The sequence below is a fragment of the Fukomys damarensis genome, unplaced genomic scaffold (assembly GCF_012274545.1).
Source record: "Fukomys damarensis isolate Sample0158 unplaced genomic scaffold, DMR_v1.0_HiC HiC_scaffold_14, whole genome shotgun sequence".
In the NCBI taxonomy this organism is placed as follows: domain Eukaryota; kingdom Metazoa; phylum Chordata; class Mammalia; order Rodentia; family Bathyergidae; genus Fukomys; species Fukomys damarensis.
The window spans coordinates 11,840,901-11,846,724 of record NW_022900926.1 but is presented as its reverse complement, the minus strand read 5'-3'; positions in this window follow the sequence as shown (position 1 = coordinate 11,846,724).

Sequence of the window (5,824 nt, the reverse complement as noted above, 5' to 3'; positions counted from 1 at the left end):
ATACACTCTGTAGGGGTATCAAATACCTAATTTTGAAATAAAAGTAAACATTTCAGAAGGATACATCTTCGTGGCTTTGAGGTAACATGAGCTTCCTTAAAAGAGATACAAAATGTATTTTCCTTTAGAAAAGATGACAAACTGCCATCAAAGTTAGTGACATTTGCTTGGCAAAAGATGACATAAACAGAGAGGAAAGTAGAGCTATAAACTGGGAAAAGATATTCACAACGTGTACCACTGACGTATCAGTAAGAAAAAGGACGAAGAACCACATGACAAAAGATACAAAGAGGAAATTACAAAGAAACTAGTATGTATAACTCTCAAAACATTACTAGGCAGAATATGCAAAGAACTTTTACAATAATTAATTTCCATGGACCCAAAAAAGCACTGACCATGAAGGAAAAGATTGATACATTTAATTATGTTTGAATTAACTTGTGCTGAACAGCAAACATCATAAATAAAGTGAACTGACAGCCTACAGCCTGCAAGGTACATAATAATATAAGATTGATGGAGCACTGAGATTGCAGGCGACACAAAACCAGGAGCTCTCTCACCTACTTGATTAAGACTTCTAATTGGTATCACTTGAAGATCATTTTGGCACTATGTGGTACAATCGAAGATGAGTCTACTCTCCAACCTAGCAATTTCTGCACCGAGTCTGCAGAGAAACAGACACTTGTACCCAGGAGGATATGGACAAGAGTGTGATCACAGCATTGTTTGCAGCAGAGAAAAACTTGAAAACAGTGCAGTTCACCAATAAGGGAGTGAATAAATAAATTGGAAGTTTTATATGCTGGATACTACAGACAAATGCTAGTGAATGAGCTAGTGTTTTATGTGTCAGCCTGGGTAAACCTTGAACGAGAGCATGCCGAGCAAATGGCAGAAGGACGCATATGGCATGACACTGTTTTGCACAATTTCAGAGCTAGCACCGTACCTGCATCGTTAGGCCTGCTTTCAGTACAAGTAATCAAGGTGCAAGGCGATGCCTGGGAAGGGCCCACACCAGATTCAGGATGGTGGTTACTTCCAGAGACACTGGTTTGGGGGCGACACTAAGATCAGGAAGCAGTATGCGGGTGGCTCCAGATATATTGGTAACGTTTGATTTCTTGAGCTGGGTGATGGATGTATGGGTCTGTGTTTTACTGTGGTCTGCATCTTTGTGTGTATATGAAAAATTTCTATGTGAAAAGTCAATTAAATAAGAAAATTAAAAAGTGAAATAATGAAGAGGTAATTACTCAAGTAATTAAAGCACAACATATACAGGCTCTAAAGCATTCCAGATCTGTTATGAACTCCAGCATTTATACTCTCAAATCCTCTGACCATGGCTGAGTGACAGTGTCGCAGGCTTTCCTACGCTCAGTAACAGTATTTACCATATCTGTGCCAGGCCACATGAGCCTTCCCTATGGAGTATTTGGAATATGGCAAACTTTCTGTCCGTGGTTAAGTCTTGCTGATTTTTCAGAATGCCTGGTGTTTATTTGTTTTCCTGCAGCCACCGGTTCTATGCTCATGCCATGTACTTCACAGTGCTCATCTGCCTGGGTAATTATGCACTTATGTGGACAATGGTTTGATTAATATCCACTTCACTGCTAGGCTGTAAGTTTCATGAGATCAGAAGTCAGTGTTATTTTTGTACAACTCTCTGTATCTCCAGCAGATGGTAAATTTCTTGGCTAATGGTATATTTGATTGAATAAATGAATGAATAGTCATTATTCAATAAATAATTGCTAATATTATTTAGTAGTTTGATTAAGGCTCAGATCTAGTAAATGAAAGAGTTTGGTTTCACAGCCATCTGAAGGAGTACAAAATCCCTTCCCAAGAGCTGACAATGGGAAGTTGTGGCACCGGACGTCACAGGACCTTGGAAGAGAAATGTCTTCCCCTGAGGATCTCCATGGGATGTGGTTTTGCGCCATGGGGAATGTTTGGCAATGTCTGAAGACGTGTTTGAATGTTGTGCCCGTGGAAAGAATCCAGCTCCTGGCATCTGGTGGACAGAGGCCAGGGATGCTGCATTTGATTTTATCCCAACCCGGGAGCTCTTTTCTCTTCCACCCGTACTATGCTGGCTGCTAATGGGCAAAGCCCAATGCAACACAGTGCCCTGGAGCATTTGCATGCATGGTGACGCATGGAGGCAGGTGGAACAGGGCTCTGGAGAAAGTGAGGTCTGAAGGGAAACAGCATTGCAGTGACCTTCAGGGTACTGTTTAGGATCCAGTCTGGATGGTGATGTTTTGATGCTATACAGTGACAAAGTAGGTTTTGCCATCAGCGAAGTTAATAACCCAGGATATCTGGCTTGGACTAGAAAGGACTAGAAATGTCTTGGTTTAATAACCAAACAGGGCTAGCAGCAATAAACCCCCCTTTAGGTTATTGTAAGGATCAATGATAATGGACGTAAGTAGACAGATCACCATGCTTAACACATGCTAATTGCTCAGTAATAACTATTTTATCATCACTATTAGCAATCCCATCCAGCTCTGCACTTCTTCCCTAGCCCTAGAAAAATCTAAAAAATTATAGGACTTGATATAAAATATAATTAAAATAATGCGGACAGTTTTATTCTCCAAAAAACATTCCTGGAGCACATTTTATTGCCTGAATTAAAAGAAGATGCTTCCTTACCAATATATTTTGAAATATGACAGGAAAACAGCCCGCTGATTGGAATTAATGCGATGTCTCCCCCTTCCCCAATGTAGCTGATTTGACATGTTACAAACTCTTCAGCACTGTGGCAAACTGAGACTTAGAATTAAGTCTGAAACACACCGTGAATATGAAGACATACTGGCAATTGGTTGTGTTTGTATGAGAGGAAATGAGGGAAGCATTTGCCGATCATATCATTCGATTTTATTATACTAATGTTAACTTCACAGATGCAAGGGTCATATACTTGAATATAAGCTCCTGGGTTGTCAGTGCCCTCAGGGAAGGAAAGATATTTTTGCTTATCTTTGTGTTTCTGGCACCTAATTTTGCACCTAGCAGATAGTGAATTTCTGTTACTTGTTCCGGGAATAAAATAGTTTCTTAAACTGAAATAATCATATAGGCCTTGGATGACTGCATGAACTATTAAATAAGAGCTTCATGAAACTTAAGTTTATGAATTTTAAAGCCAAAACTTAATATGCCATTTATTATCTCTGATTTTCTTACAATAAAAATTAAGACAAAAATTGGATGGAATGAAACTGAATAGTCTATTTATAACACATGCCTAATGGTCTGAATAAGACCAAGGACAGTGTGTCACCATGGTGACAATAGTAGGGCTGTTATGCACAGAGTCGGTGACAGAGTGTAAGAGGAGATTATTTGGCATAAAAGTGGATGCAAATACTTCTCAACTCAGGTGCAGGGGACACGTGAAGATTTGTAGCGAAGCTGAACCATAACTGAGCAGGCTGCCAATGGTGGAGAAGTGAGAACAACAAGCAAGAACACTTTCACAGCACACAGCAATTGAAGATGCATTTTATGAAATCAGAGGACAATAGGTGACAATATGACAAAGAGCTAAGTTATCCCATGGACCTGCTAAGAAATGGGCAAAATTGGTTCCTCAACCATGATCCTCATGCTAACCTTTTTAAAAACGTAACTGGAATTATACCTATTTAACATTGTTTCACCTAGCATTTTCCAAATGTATCTTATCTAGCACCCTTGTATTGTTGTGGCAACATCAATTAACACTTCTGGCGCAAATGTTTTGAATCCCCTCTTGAAAACTGCCATTGTTCAACAAACCAAGAAAATTAACCATATAGCTCTGGTGAGAGTGAGAATAGAAGGGCGCACAAAAGTAGAGAACAATCCCCTCAGAAACACAATGAAGAAGGCAGGGAGGAGTAAAGTGGGAAGGTGGAAGGAATGACCCAGAAAATGGCAGTGGTTGACCTAACACAGTGAGGTAGTGGGGAGCCATTTCCAAAGATCCTGCTTTGATATTTATGTTTTCCTCTAAACTTTCTTTGTTTTTCTTCCACTGCTCTTACTCTTCTACTTATGACCTTTAAAGCAATTGTAGATTCATAAAAAAGTCAACAAAGACATCACGGTTTCCCCTACTGTTTATCACCTTATTTAAAGCACTTCAAAAAATATTTATGTCTCACCCTTCATCACTCCTCTGGAAGTCATGCTTTCTTACAGCTTGATGTCCTCCTCCCTCCCCCCTCCTCTATCAGTTTTTACTGATGTGTCACCAGCTACCTCGATGGTCTGACAGATGAGAGGATTGTTGAAGAATTTCTGTAGTATACTGGGGCATTTCCCCACTGCACCCACCTCAGGCTTAATAATGGAGCCCCAAGAGAATACTTCATGAAGAGGAACTTTTGGCCAGAAGGAGCTTGGGGCCTTAATGCCCAGGGGAGTGTTTGCTATGGCCCAGAAACTTGTCATCCTGCTCTTAACTACAGACAACTGTGATTGTAAAATCACGGTTTATTGGAACAACCTGACATATATTCCCATGAAAATGAGGGTGTGGGAGGTGAAATAGAGACCGGTTGCATTAACCTCTGAGGGAGGGGCATAGAGCGGGCTGTGACTGAGGGAACAGACTGTAATTGCAGGGACAGGAGAAGGATGTGTGGTTTCTGAGCTTGTGACCCTTTGTGAACCTCAGTAATCTTGGAAAGCCCCAACCTCAGAGGACTGCCTGTTGTAGCAAAAACATACCACTGGCTGGGCAAGAGATGAGAGGGAGATGGCAGGAGCCAGGGAGTATGTCCAGGAGCCAGCATCACGGAAGGGTGGAGGGTGGAGCCCATTGTTGCGGGTGTCCAGAGGAACTATATGAATCCTATAAATAATAATAGTTTAAATTTCTCTATGGAAGGGAACATTCATTAGACAGCCTAGGTGGAGTGAGCAACATCAGCTAAATTAGAAGGCATTTGCCTTTTAATCTTCATCCCCTTTCCCTGGCTTCATCCTAGAGAAGTCGGGAGTATCAGATTAGGAGAGAAAGTATGGAAGAATGTTCTAGGCTGCATTGTGTCCCCACCTTCCCCTCAATATTACCTCAGAAGGTAAATGTATTTGGGGATGAGGTCTTTTAAAGAGATGGCTAGACGAGGTGGTGCATTTAGAGTGGGCCCTCATTCAGTATGACAAGTGACCTTCTAAGGAGAAAAGATCAGGATGTAGACACAAGGGGAGGAAGGAATGGCTATGGATGAATCAGGGAGTAAGGCCTCAGAGGTCAGTAACTCTGCAAGCCCCTTGATCGTGACCTCCAGCCTCCAATTCTGTGAGAAGTTCCATTGCTGATGCTTCTGCCTCCAGTCTCCTTCTTTTTGAGGTGTCCCAAAACAAAGAGCAAGATGAAGGAGGCTGCCAGCGTCTGCCACAGAATCTAATGTAGTATAGGTGCTTGATGAATCTTCGTTCTCTTGTCCAGGAAAATCGAGCAACAGCACAAGAGGGTCTAAAGTAGAACAGAGCTATGGGAATGAAGATCAAATTGGCAGGGACTGGCTGTAAAGAGAAAAGAGAAGGGTGGCATAGATTTGGTGATGACTGATTCTCAGAGTAGGCCAAACTGGCACCACTGTGGAAGATAGGACTCTCATGAGAAGATACAGGTGTAGCATGGATGAGGATAAGAGGGTGGTTTAGACACATTCAGAGGAATTTAGGCTTTAGGGCATCATGTACTTGGGGCAGGGAGTTCCAGGTTGTGATGATGATTTATTATCATTGTTGAACAAGACTGATACATTAATACATTATATTATATATATAA